The sequence below is a fragment of the Acanthopagrus latus genome, chromosome 7, assembly GCF_904848185.1.
Source record: "Acanthopagrus latus isolate v.2019 chromosome 7, fAcaLat1.1, whole genome shotgun sequence".
Taxonomy (NCBI): Eukaryota; Metazoa; Chordata; class Actinopteri; order Spariformes; family Sparidae; genus Acanthopagrus; species Acanthopagrus latus.
In genome coordinates this window covers 13,396,684-13,411,510 of record NC_051045.1, presented here as the reverse complement: position 1 = coordinate 13,411,510, position 14,827 = coordinate 13,396,684, and the positions used below count along the sequence as shown (strand labels likewise).

The 14,827-nt window shown below is 43.8% G+C and overlaps 1 protein-coding gene across 9 annotated transcripts in view; it reads left to right on the top strand.

Annotated features, from left to right (window-relative positions):
• Positions 1 to 12,854, top strand: part of LOC119023553 (ERC protein 2-like) — a 162,699-nt gene extending 149,845 nt beyond the window's left edge. For all 9 annotated transcript variants that reach the window (XM_037105584.1, XM_037105587.1, XM_037105592.1 and 6 more), the window contains one exon: positions 11,452 to 12,854. The gene's annotated coding sequence lies outside the window, so the exon portion shown is untranslated. The remainder of the gene's footprint in view (positions 1 to 11,451) is intronic.
• Positions 12,855 to 14,827: the final 1,973 nt, after the last annotated feature.

Here is a 14,827-nt window from a genome sequence, read left to right as displayed (position 1 = left end):
TCAGTGTTTATAGGGCATGTAAGTATTGTTTTAAGACTGACTTGAAGCAACTTGACCAGATTTTTGCAAAGATGGCGTGTGCGTCTGCTTTTTTCTTGCCTAGTTTGATGTTTTATTATCCAGCACCTCAGCTCAGTGTGTCATGTGAGTGTGCTGCCCAATTGCTTCAATTCATCATTTATTTTGTTACAATGTGTATGTGTGTATTTAATGCAAGAGTGATGAGAACCAGCATATCATGTTTTTGCTTATATTTTTTGTTATTGTTTTTAAAGGCGTTATTGATAACAGTCATTAAATTATGAATTCGCAATCATGATAATGTTTTTAAGGATATTTTGCACCTTTCAACAAGCTCTGTATATGTATTATTGTTTTTTAATGATTTGCCTTGGTAAAAATGTTATCAATATGACTTTAAAATACAGAAATATTATCTTGAGGGATGAAAGTGCTCTCAAAGAATTCCAAATAAAACGCTTCTTAAATTCCATATAAATCTATGTTACAAATATTTGCCCTACTTAAAGCTCTCATACAAAATCTGCCATGCAATGTCAATTTCATGTGGAGCAACTATTTGGGTTGACTTCTCCTTCAACTATGTAAGTGGACTGAGACGGCTGTCACCTGTCATTACAGCAAACTGGGGGAGAGATGTGGGGTATGCCAGTTAAACAGAGCTACTCAAAGATGTGGGGTAATGTGAGTGATGGTTGAAAGTCACAGTCTGTGACCTGAGAAAGCTCGTACTAAACATCAGCACATGACCTTGCTTGGGAGGCCTGAATTCTTTCAGCCTTAAGCCGATACTTTTCCCAGTACCACCCAGACAAAATGGTTCACACACAGACAGACGCAATCACACACACACGCAACATATCATACTGTTAATTTTAAGAGTTCCGGGAAGTCTGCATGCGCTTCACTATATCACCTTTTCACAGTTCGTTGGAACGATCAGCATCTATTTTTCTGTCCTGATGTCAACAAGATGTTTGGAATAGCACGTCATGAGTCAACTGAACCGGAGCTGAAAAGCGATCCCTAACTTAGCCAGCCCATCAATACTCAACATCAAGGACTTCCACAAACAGAGTGAGGACAGGTTTACATGTGTTACAGTCCTAGCTCCGCTCTATATCATCCTCGGCTATCATAATAAGGAGGATTTGCATCATAACCTGCTGCATTAATCCCACAGCAAGACTAAACGTTAAGTGCGAGCCTTAGCACTGTCAGTGTGGATGGCTCTATCGGCGCTTATTTAATGGGTACAGTGTGTTTCTGCAGTAAATATCGCAAAACTATGAGTCACTTTGTCAAAACTAATGAGGATTATTTACTCTGTATCTGCGCACAGAGCCAAACCTCTGTCACTTTCTACGATGCTTATTTACGATTCCGCCATATCTCCCTTAAAGTTTCACTGGCAGGGCTTTCCACAGTGTCGTACTGAGTGCTCCAAAAGGTTGTTAAAGGTTCAAGATGGCTGCACAAGGAGTGTCTGCGGTTTTAAGTCACCGTGAACAATATTTTTACATGTTTTGGGGCTTGGTGTTCTAGAGGGATTTTATAGTTCAGAGTAGTCTCAGGAATCATAGCTGGCTCAGATATCCTAAGTGTTTTTTAATGTCTGTCTTATTTGGGACCCCTCTAGCCTGTTTCACCCTGTCCCTCGCTTTCCTTCTCTCTATGGCTGCGTTTCAACTACAGGAACTTTAGCCAAGGACTGGGAACCTTTGGAGGAAGGTCAGTGTGTTTCCACCACAGGGACCAGGGTCTTACTTAAGTTCCAGGGACTTAAACTGTGGTCATTAAGTCTTTTTTTGCTTGTGTGAAATGACTCTGAAGTATCAAAAGTGGCAGCCATGATAAAAGCTGTCCGAATTCTCTAAAACCTGAGGAAAAAGGGCTTCAGTGCTTCGGTCTGAATCTCCTTTAGCATTCAATTCACTGGACCATCCTTTAGGAAAGGAAGGGAGATAACTGCCACACATCCACAGCCTGCATCAGCCACAGCAACCAAAGCACAATCAGATCATAATCAGGAAGCAGAAGCGATAGGAGACATTTTATCCAGATGTTTTAACTTCAAAGTGGTTGAAACTTGATGATTGATGATTGTATGTACAGTAGAAATTTCCCTTCCATGTCAGGCCTGTCGTGCGTGAAGTTAATTATTTCCTTATGATCATAAAACTGTGTGGACATTTAAAACTACAGCAGACAGCAAACTGTATGCCACAGCAAGTTAAGAACAAGGAACTAATGCATGAACGATACAAAGAGATGAGGAGGGAGAGACAGTGCCCGGACGCTGTGGGGCAAGAGATGTGACCCACAATCAGAGGAGAGCATACATAACGTGGAGCCATCTGTTTAGAACTGACACGAACTCTGTCTGCAGTATACTCACACACTTCACAGAATTTAAAGCTTTATGAACAAAGAAAGTTATTTTATATCTAGGTGTCCTCTAAGTAGTCTATCTTCAGAGCAATTTAATGTCACCGCAGCAGATCCAGGTTAGTAACATCCACCATTGCATAATTACATAGCCCAGAGTAAGTGCAGTTGTATTCTCCTCTGTACGCATTCACCTTCACATCTTTTCTTGAACTCGTGGCATTTTCCATCAACGTCCAGGGAAATTCATAAGGAAAGTAGATCGGAAGTGACCATTGGCTGCACCCTTAACTTTACTGTCCGAAGGGTCCCTCCTTGATGGGTAGTACTTTCCAAAAGTACAGGAACTTTGGGGGTGGACTGTCTGAACTGGCTGAACATTTCTCAATGAGTCTGCTGGACCGAACATTTTATTTCAGCCGCTGCTTAAAAACAATATGCAGCCGACAGGCAGTTTGTGTTTTTGTTCCCTTACACTTGTACACATCGACACGGAGTTGCGGAGGAAAGCAGCCAATTTATGGGCCAGCGTTTCTTGTGGATGTGTATTCACACACAAAAATGACTAATTTATTTATTTGACTTAATTATGGAGGTATGGCCCTCAGTTAATTTTGGGTAAAATGTGGTTAATCTTTTGGTTGCTATTTAAAAAAAAACAAAACAAAAAAAAACATTGAAACAAAACAACTACAAGCTAAAGGAGCCTTCCTTGAAAAGTGGGAGTTCTGGTTGGAAATGCAGCTTATCTCACTCACATTGACCTACCACACACACACCGTCTCTCAAGCCCGAGGCTGCAAAAGTGGGTTATCCCCTCCAAAATTCCCCCTTACCACTTTTTTTGATTTTCCCCCTTCTTGCAGTTAGACCCCACAACCTGGTCTACCTACCAGACACACACACATTCAAACACAGACTAACAAAGACACTGCTTTCCATTTGATGTGATATTTATATGTATTTAAGGAATCTAGCTAAATCATGAATGCATCATTATTTAAACTTAAAGATTTAGTTATGGATGTTTTCCTTACTCTCTTTCTTCACCTACAGTTCATCTCACTTTGCAAGAGAATGATGCTCACCATTAGCAACTTTAGAATACTTGTTGCCATCTTTTCTAGATGTTTCTTCAACCCCTTTTCTCCTACCTACCGACAAACAGGTCAGACTGTGATGGAGATCACTAGCAGACCACCAGGCATTGTAAAGGACTCCCTCCCTATCCCCACCATATATCCTATGTGTCTCATGTCCTGAGGCTATACTGACCCCAGGAGCACCAAACAGACTCGGCCAACAACATGATTGGTTCTTCCTGAGACCGGACTTAAATAGTATTAAGCACCACGGTGCAGCTGTGCTTGCATAAACACACCGACTCCACTTGACATCAACCTCGACTTTGTCACTCTGCCTCAGATCCTGTTTGCAGACACACTTTTTCATCGGGCGCATACGGCGCAATGAAATGGGCCAAGCCTGTCCGTGATTCGCAAGAAAGAGGCACACGCATACTTAAGAGAGAATAATAAACCACAAAACAAAATCAGTTAACCCCTCGTCCAAGAGGGATGGGTGAATAAATGAACACATTGTTACCGTTGGATGGGCAGGGGCTCTAATGTTTGATGACCAAACAAAAATCTGAGCTGACTGTGTAAATCTCTGTCTGAACCTGTCTACCTCAAATACTTGTAGCTACTGAAAAGACATTATCATCAGATTGTGTTGACACAAGTGTCTCACACACACACACACACACACATACAGATTCATAGGCAAAAACACACACGAAGGCGCAGATACACGCACCGACACACACCTATGTAAAGGTGAGCGTGTTTTTCCTTCGGAGCAGATTGAGATCTGAGGGATCACATTTATTTGCTTAACTGGTTCAAGTGATCCGAAATAGATCTGAGATGACCAAGCCAGACCAAACCAAACCACTTTAAATCCAGCGCTCCAGCCTCATTGTCTCTGTGCCCATTCCATTGCAAGCACACATACACAGAGACTTTACTCCCTGTGCTACTTACATATTAGGCTCACATCCAAAAATCTCTATTGCCATAACCCAGATGAAGCTCTGCAATGAGCCTTTTCTTATTCGTGTTACACCAGTCAGGCCGGAGTTTATTAAATGTGAGGTGCAGTTTTTTGTCTGTTTTCTGTCGAGTTTGCTAAATCAGTTTTTATACTGTAGAAACAAAGATCTGGAAGAGACATGCCTCTGTGTCTCCAGCTTGGTTTGGTAGAAGGGCAAATCAGTTAAGAGACGGAACTGAACTATGGACAATAAATAAAACAGATGGAGAAACTGTGAGTCTGTGGGCAGCGAGAGAGAGGAAGCGACGAGTCGGGTCAGGACAGAGGACTGATGGGTCAGTAGAGTTGGTGTCATCTTGAGAAGACATCAAGAGGAGGGTGGAGCATTAATAGCACTTCCGAAGTGGTATTTTGGGATTATGCACACATGCAAACACAAATGTGAAAAGGAAGGTTGTTGAAAAGAAACACTTTCTGTGAACAAAGATATGTTTCCGAGTTGGCCTGTCACCATTTGCCTGGCTCTCTGTCCTTCTTTTCTGTCTTTCGGGAACGAGGCCTTGACTCCAGCATGCGCTGTATTTCTTGCATGGAAATTTTCCTCCCATATTAAAACACACAAATTAATTATGACATCATGTCTTTTTTGGACACACAGAAAATAAAGCAAGCACATAAGAACCTCTTGATGTTTTACCGTTACGCTATGACTTCTCTCTGCAAGCGTAGCAGCTGTACGCACATTTACAGCTCCTGGGTCAAACCTTCAAAGCAAAATGAATGCCATCGCGCACCCACACCCCCCACGCCAAGGTTCCACCCTCCCTCTCATACCCGCATGAGAGTGCTCCACAGCTAACGCTTGCACCCACTCCGGTTTATGCGAATGGGGGTGAGAGGCTGTTACCGTGTCAGTCGGCATGGCCTCTTATCAGACCATCAGACTACCCTCAGATTCTCTTTCCAGATGGAGGTGAGATAGGGCCTCAGAGGCCCGGACCCCCGCAGACACTGAGAGCATGGAGGCCTCCCCTGATCTCCTACCTGATGGAGGTGCTTTAATGTGGGCTCGGGTTTCCCTTGTCTCCCCTGTCTGGCTGGGCCTGCACTGGTGTCAGGATGCAGGCGTGTTCAGGGCTCGTCGGCCTAGGTTCTGACGGGCCGCCGCTGCTCCGCTTCACGGGCTTAGCTCCAGGTCAAGGTGACGGGACACAATCTCGCCAGGGTCCCAGCGCTACTCTTAATGTGAAAAATAGGTGCAATTGAGGGTTGCGTACACAGGCACTCATGGGCAGACTTTGACACACACAGTAGAGCTCTCCACATTTCCCTCAATAACATAAGCACTGCCACTCATACTGTGCACACAGTGAGAGAAGGGAAAAGAGGCGGAATCCTGTTATGATAAGACAAAAAAGCTGGAAGGAGTAAATGAGTGAGATTAGTCAGAGGAACTCCTGAGTGCTAAGAGGGACGGATCAAGAGAGACAGAAAGGGGAGGGAGGAATTTGGGAGCAGAGAGCATTCCATGCGCCTTTTTATTGATGTTGCGCAAACCTGTATTTTTGGATCTGCATGAACATTATGCACTTTCATGAACATAGCTTAATTTTCACCTTGGGGCTTTTGAGCAATAAATGAATATTTGAACATGTCCTGCCAATAACATATTTCAAATCTTCCTTTTTGATACTTGTGACTTTATATTTGTGTGCAGGGTCCTCAACATTCATGCACACGTACTGCTTTTATGCAAGCATACATACAGTACATACAAGCGCATGTGCCCAGGCAGGGGTGGGGTGTTTGTGTTTGTGAGGGCAAATTAAGTCAAAAACAGCCTCCAAATAAGGAGCAGGTACTGCAGATTCCACCCCTTTCATTCGTACGCTGGCACACCTTAGCTGGACTCAGGGAACTCACCACCATTCCACAGAGAGCCCTCCATCATTCCTCACAGGATTAGAGACGAAAAAGAGAGAAAGGGAGAGGGAGAGAGTTCAAGGGAGGGATTGCTCTGTTACTTTTTGTAGTTGGCAGAGTCCTTACTATAACTATCGCTGAAATAAAAGATGTCTTTAAATTGCTACCAGTGTCTCCTTCTGTCTTTCTCCCCCTCTGTCTCTGTTAATATCAAACCAGATGTCAGTTTGAGGAGACATGAGGAGTTGACTCACGCTATTTGAACAGAAAGACAGCTCTCAGAAATGGCACGTGAAGCGTGCAACCGTGACTGACTCCCTTACAGATGCACACTTCCTCTCCATGGGAGTTTAATGAGTTTGATACATGAGATTTCTTTTTTTTCCCCCCCATCAACAGTCAACTCCACCTAGTGGCGTTTGTACTGAACAGACTTCTGGCTGCAGAGAGGAATGAAGGAAACAGTACACCAGCACTTGTTTATCTGCACAGATAACTTTACTCTTAGACTGCAACAGAAGGGAGGATCAATACTTTTTGGGTATGAGTCCTACAAAAGCTACACACAGTGCAGATAATGTTGCTGAGATCTGGCTCATCGCCTCTGTGGCGCATGCCGTCTATTGCTGGAAGCAGTTGCAGACTGTGTTAGTAGGTCTCCTCAGCACCTCTTTGCCTGGCATCTGTGAGGCTTGCTCACACTTGCTTTCACCCAGCATGTGTTTGCTCAGATGAAGGAAATTATGTAATTAGCCTTTGAGGGATTGTTTTCTTTCACTCTTTACCCCCCCTCTCTCCCGCCTTTACCCCACTGTCTTTCTTTCCCCACCTCTTCTTTTTTTTTTTTTGCTCTCTTTCTAGTCCTATGACAGCAGGAGATGGTTACTATTTAATCCGAGCCACACCCTGGCTCACCTCCTTCATTAATTGCCAGGGACCATCAGTGGAAGAAAATGAGCGCTTGTCATACAGATCCATCTTAGCTGCTGAAGAGCAGCTTTGTTCAACATCAAAGGGGGAGTTTGGAGAGGTGTACAAGGGAGTGGAAATGAAAGCTTTTGGGTGTGTTTGTGGGTTGAGTCGGGCTGGGCTTTGCCTGGGTCGGGTTGTGTGCTGGGAGATGGGTGCAGGGGTACACACAGGCAGTACTGGGGGGAGGAAAACCTGGCATTTTGCTCTCTAATTCCAGCCGGCCTGGAGGCCTGGAGCGCTAAGAAGGGCCTCACTGTTGCTCTCTGGATCAGCCAGGTATTGCTTACATAAAAAGCAAGTGAAAACAGCTGTAGGGATAATTAGCTTGATTCTCCATTACATGCCATGAGGGCCAATAACTAAAAAATGGAGTTTTGTTTGGGTTAGAGCTGCAGCCCCAACCAGGAGGAAGTTGTAAAAGTCAGGCAGGAAAAAAGAAAAGAGAGAGGGAAAAAAGGGAGAAACGTCGCGAAGAGAGAGCGAAATCTTGAAGCAATTGTTGCAGAGAAGATGTTCTCTCTTCCTGGGATGGCTTGATGTGGACCACATTTAAAGTCTTTTTAAAGGGCTATGACGTACAAATGATTGGATGGGCATGTGCACACAAATCTTTTTTTTTTTTTTTATGGCCATCTAATATTGAGGTTTTACGGTCATGGCAACCTGTGACCTCCAGTATTCGAATTGGAAGTGGACCAAAGTTAAACTGCTTTTCCTATCACATTTGTTATAATGGATTACCTGAGACACTGCCTTGCAATGATGCAATAGAAATGCTGCATTGTGCCATTTTTACCATCAGTTATCAGGTTCAATCTCCATTACATTAACTCATTGAATTCAGACACATGATAAGAGTGATTTGTTTTCTCTGCAAGGCCTTTTGCATTCAAGTGTCTCAACACAAAGAAATATGCGTGACTATATAAAAAGAACGGTGAGGAAGCTCAGCTCAGCCGCCAGTTGTCACCTCTCACTTGTATTTCTGTTGTCAATCTGCTCCTTTATACCACCAAATGGTTTGTTTCACCTTTCTCCTCTTGGCAGTTTGGGGAGGGGGGGGTGTACCAATCTTTGTATTGCTAATTAAATTTGGTCGGTTTCTCTTTTTTCTGTGGGAGCGAGAGGGCACCAGCGACAGGGTAATTCAAAGTGTAAGAGTGGCACTTTTACATTGGTGGTCCCAAAACTCTGCAAGGATCCATTTAACGGGCCGTTTATATAAGTAGCACAAGAGGAGGTTCAGTCACTCATAAAAAGACTCTGAGGCTTGACACCCATTCCTCAGGACAAAGATAGAGAGACAGACTAGTAGGATTTGGGTTAGATGTTGAGTAAACGGGTATTAATATGAGAATGTGCTCACCCTGTCTGATCCCACCATTAAGCACACTGTGAGTGGAGGAGTGGGGATGAGGATGAGGGTTACGCAGGGAGTAGAAGATAGGAATGGCTGATTTGAGTTCAAGAAAGATGATGGCTGAGTGCTGCAAGAGGGAGATGGATTTATATTCTGCCAAAATCAAAGGTATGCATTGATATGGTAGCAATTTTTGATTTAAAAGGACAGTACGTGCGATCATGACCTAAAACAAACCCCAGAAGAGATATGTACATTCATATGTGTGAGTTAAGCCATGAGCACATGTGCTTTGACCTACTTTAGGTGAAGTGGCTCAGTGTGATGATGGTTGGATTGCGTCTGATCTGTTGCAATCAGTGTTAAGTGTTAATGTTAGTTTTATCAGTGGTCGTTACCGTGAAGTTTCAGGTCAAGCAAAGCATTATTTTCTGGTTGTTTCACAGGGGGTTACACTGTAGATCACACATACTCACGCCCACACCTTCACACAACCCTGCACTGAAAAAATGCAAATGCTGGTTTTTGTGTGAATTTAGCCAAAATGCACATACACACGCTCCGTGAGTGTGTGTATGTAGCTCAGCCCAGACAGACATACAGACCTGCAGCTCATAATGCAGACAGAGCAGAGTGGAGAGACAAGACAGCGATGTAACGTGGTCGCTACTTTTTTAGTCCCAACTTTGCACTGTTATTGGCTCAGGGCTACAAACCCACTGCCCTAAGGAAGATGCCCACAAATGTTCCAAACACAGCAAAATAAGAAAACACAGACAGAGAGCGGGGTATCTGCAGATACAGACACCGCCACATGCATCTAGTTTGTCGTAAGTGATGACAGAAAGGGATTACTTTTATAGGAGTCTATACATTGCTTTTTAGGGAAATCCTGCATAGTATACCTTTAAGCTGCCAAACCTTACTTGAAGAATTATCTTCAGGTAAATATGGAAAAATTTCCATTGGAACAAGTCACTTCAAGCTGTCATCTGGATACAAACAGTCAACACATCTGGTTTAAGTTTGGTTGTTTTTTTTAATCATATTATACTCATTTTCAAAACATTCTTTGAATCAGTTACAGAAACGGTGCTCCCCATTGTACAACTTGTGTGAAAAGTCCTCTTTGTGCACTGAGGTGTATGCATAGCTGGCTTTCCTTGCTGCTTTTAGCAGCTGATGATGCAGAAAATTGTGGACAATGACCTTTGGGCTGAAACAGCTTTAAGCAGCCTGTCGGAGCCATTTGAGCTCACTAAATTATCCCGAGTGCGGTTGTAGCTTTCCTGGCCGATATAATATGCTTTGCTTTGTCACATGTTTCTAAAGCTGGCATAATCATGACCACAAATGCCGGACTTACACCCAGGAACATAAAATTCCATATGATTTTAACACTCCGTCACAAAACGCTGACATGTAAAATAATCATAGGCTGGTAAGCGTACACACATTCATGACCACATAGCGACACGCACTTCCTCATTGCCAACACGAACACAGGCGTCACATGTGAGTTTGTGTAGTGAATGTGTCTGTTGTGTGGAGGTAGTGAGGTGATGACAGAGAAGAAAGAGGAGCGGTCTTCAAACACATCCATGGGCAGGTCGTGCTCTCCATTATACCCTGCCGGGGGCCATATTTGTTGATTCTCTGGCCCCCAAATCATTAATTTAAGTGCAGACGACGGCTGAGAAACCTGAGAATGGCGTCCAACTCAAGCACACACACACACATTTGCACACACAAACATGTACATGCACATACACACATTTGATCATACTCGCACACAACCAGGCTTATGTGTACACATACATGCGCACACACACACACACCCTGTGTTGCATAACAAATGATGGCACCTTTAATTGCTGTGCGTGTTTATTTACTCCTGGCTGTAATGGATGGTCCTTCTCTGCCTGGCAGCCAATCAGAGGGAGACAGGAAGAGTGTGAGCAGCCCTGCAGAACTGGACATCTGATTTGACATTCCTCTTTATACACAACACGCCAACATAAGAGGCTACCATTCTGTGCTTGATTTTAGGGTCATTGCACAACTCAAAAAATGTCTTGCAACATATTCCCATTTTACCTGAGAACATCTCTGGTCCCCACGTACAAAGTTTGTAGTAGAGTTCATCCACTACACCCTTCTGAGTGACTGATGATAACATCCTCGGTGATTGGTAGTTATTTTGGGGCCTGTTTGCTCAGCCAATGAGGCGCCCCCAGCAAGCTAGACATACATCATTGTTTTTTTTCTTTTTTTTCTCAAACCTAACCCTCAGGAAAGAAGTGAGTTGTTGCTGACTGCTGTGCAGCCTGAGTAACAGACACATTCCAATAGTTTTTTTTTTTAGTTTTTTTTTATTTTTTATTAATGAGCACTTGATGTTTGGGCTGCTGCCAGCTGCATTTAGAGCATTCTTAAGGAGCTCTGGAGGCTCGCCAGACAGTTAGAGGAAGAAAATGGTCGACCTAAACCTAAGAAAAAACAAAGGATCTACACTGGACCTGAGCGTCTGAGCTCTCTTTGTCCATTACCAAGCAATGTAATTGTATGACGTAACCTTTTTTGGAAGACGACCGAAGAAATTAAAAACAACTTGATATCCTTGGCTTAATGATGCACCCTCATATCCCTGTGTGGGTTTCAGCATTTGTTTTTCATTTTTTTTGCGGTTGATCTCTCATACTGATTATTCTTTCTCAATGTTCTCTCCACAGCTGTCTGTCGAGCCAGGTACCAGGAGGTTCAAGAGCTTCCACTGCGAGCGTGAGCACTCAGCCGGCCCGTACTTCCCCACCATCGTGACCGTCAGACGTACATATAAACAGATGAACACATACTCGAGGGCCCACCGTTTGACGGCTCAGCCAGTCAGAGAGTCTCCTGCTTACCGATGAATGTCACCTTCACTGAGGACCTGAGCCCAGTGTGGTTGAATATCCCTCACCAGAGCATCAGTCATCAGTGTGCAGCTCCAAGGTATTGGCAAGCGGTCCATTGCCTTCATTTCCCTAGCTGTTTTCAATAGACTGGGAGCTGGATTCATTTTACAGTACTGCGGTGCAACAGAGTTCTGGCTCCACATCAACCGACAATCACTCCACCGCCGCCGACTACCAGTGTGGCTGAGCTGAGCCAGTGGAACTAGCCCGTAAACTCCATGCCAATCCCCGGACTGGTTTATGATGGCATGAATATGTTTACTTCTGCAGCTAAAATTCTTTTTTTGTAAATATCACAACATGGACCTCAAAATCCACAATCCACAGAGACCTTCTCAATGTACCGTGCCAAAGGAGACAACCCCTGTCTGCTGAAAACAAATTACTGACGTGCATCTGAATGACTCGGACTAACCCACTAAACCGCCACAGCCACTCGTTTGTTTGACTGGCTCCCGCTTCCTGCGGAGGGATCAACAAGAAAAAGGCTTAGAGATGCAACACAGAAAATGAGTGTGAGGATCAGCTTACACCTTTCTTTTAAAAAATCAGGACCTTTATTAAAAGGGAAGGAAACATCGCTGACCTCAAATGAGCCAGCTTACTGTAAGAGCAGTCTGTTTATACGTTTCTCCTCGTGTTCTTTTAGCCTGCTGTGCGTTTGTTTAATGAACCAATATCATGTTCTGTTTGCTTTTCTACGTCCGAAAAAACAGTTTTGAGTGCCACTCTTCTTCTTCTTCTTCTTTTTTTTTTTAAAGTTGTGTGACTCATTACACTGATGAGTGATGTATTATTTCGTTGTCTGCATACTAATCCTGTGAATCCGAGTGGCTAATTTTGTTTATAATGAAGTGACTTGCATTTTCAAACACTGTGTCATTTTATTTTTATTTCTTTTTTCACTGTACCAGAGGTTTTACCTGAGCTGATATTAATGTACAGTACCGTGTTTTGATTGATTCGACAGTGTTTCCATCTGGCCCTTCCTTAATATGTACAGTTTTTGTACAGTATGTGTGTGCATGTGTGTGTGTGCGTGCATGTGTGTGTGGTTCCACGACTGTGAGGACTGTGAAAGTTTTGGGGGGGGGTAGCAGCAATCCACCCTCGAGTTGTTCCACAGTGTTTTGCAGTGGTCAGCGTGTTTCTGTTGTGTGAATAAAAAGTGGCTTTCACAAGAACTGCAACGTGTGTTTTATCAGAAAGACAATAATGTGAACACTGACATCTGCAGTGTTATTGGTAAATTTGAGCGCAACAATGGGTATTTTCACAAGATTAAAGTTTCACCGCCACTAATGGCAACTACAACAATAGACTCTTGCACTGCCCAAGAAAGAATTCTCCCCAGTTTTCATGGTCTACCAATTCTCTCTCTCTCTCTCTCTCTCTCTCTCTCGCTCTCCTTCACTCGCTCATAAACTCAGCCAGATGTTGCCCAGTTTTTCTTCCTAGGGGAACGCGGTGGAGGGAGGGGGTAGCGAGGCATGGTGAGGGATCACAAAATGTGGCTGAGCATGTTTTAAGTGCTCTTTGACGCAGTCGCAGCCTCCAGCATCCACCACGGTAACATTAGCTGGGAACAGAACTTTTTGCACGATTCTCGCAGGGGCAACACACCACACACACACACACACACACACACACAGTCCTGCCACAGGTATTCACAGTCACACGAAGACTCTCATTCCTGGAGATGTTCACTTTGTGGAAAAATGTGACAGAAATGAAAAATTGCTCCAGAAGCACTATTAGTTATATTAAATGATTTTTTTTGTCGGGTGGGGGTCTGGAATCAGCTTCGTCTTTTTTTTTGTTTTTTTTAAGTTGCTGATCTTTTTTGTGATTTTTTTCCATTATAGGCACTTACAGTTAAGTTTTTTTATATAAAATTGTGTGTTATTTTTAGAGACACAGAAATTAGAACGTTCCGCAATAATGCAGCGCCCGCGTACAGTGTATATAAAGGCAAATACAGCTTAAAGCCACAAAGCTGAGCATGCTGGAAGCCAAATGAACCATTCTTTTACCCTCCAGGTGCCCCGTGTTTGAATAAAATGCAGCAAATGTGCCCTCTCTGATGCCCCTGTGGTAGATAAAGCGTGATAAAGTGCCCTCTAGGGTGCTCCCTCCAACACACACGACGTGAGGAAATGCACTTTAGGCTGCATTTCCAGGGAATAAACCGCGATAACGTTTCTCTCGGGCAGGAGTTCCCAACCACCAGACCGTGGACCAGGAATGGGTCTGGGTCAGCACTGGGCCTTCTCTTTAAATGTAGCTGGACTTTCTGCACGCTGGTGACCTTATTACTTCTTCCGCTCCTGCCCCTGGAACCTCCTGACTCTGTCACAGGGTTCAGGCACTGATTTTTAATGACATCTGTAGCACACCTACTAGATTGACTGTACATGACTGCAGCATCATGAAGAATGTCTGACTCAATCTCCACCCTTCCTCACCTCCCTCCACCACCTGAAGCAGGACTCCACTCAGGGCATCCAGCCAGACCTTCAGGTGATTCCGTTAATTGTAGCATTGTTTAACTTATGTCACTCTATCCCCATTTCCTCAATCCAGACGAAATTCTGTCCAGCTCCTCCAATCGAGGATAACACGGCTTTCACCCTTGAATGCCCTCAGTGTGAGCGGACCTGAAGAAATCTACAGTGACACACACACACACACACACACACACACACACACACACACACACACACACACACACACACACAGACACAAAGTGAAACTATTAAACACTTTGCCCTCTGACACTAATCATCGGGTTCATTGAAAAATATGGAACTGTGAGCCGGCGGATTCCCGCAGCATGTTTTGAGATAATGTACCATAAAATAATAATTACCGTAATGACCGTAGTGCTCACCGGGCCCTTCAGGTGATGAGAGCAGCCTGTGTAAGCACACGATATGGACCTGCTTGTCTTGATTTTTTTTTTTCTGAGTGGTAACTCGATCTGCTTGCCAGTGAAAATCTCTAACTCTGCTCTGGTATGGATAGGGTAATAGCCTCGGGTGCTTTATAAGTTTATTTTAGGTAATAGAGACGCTTGTTTTGTTACAGCCTGTTCCGCCCTTCTCTCTCTCTCTCTCTCTCTCTCTCTCTCTCTCTCCGCATTTTTAAAAAA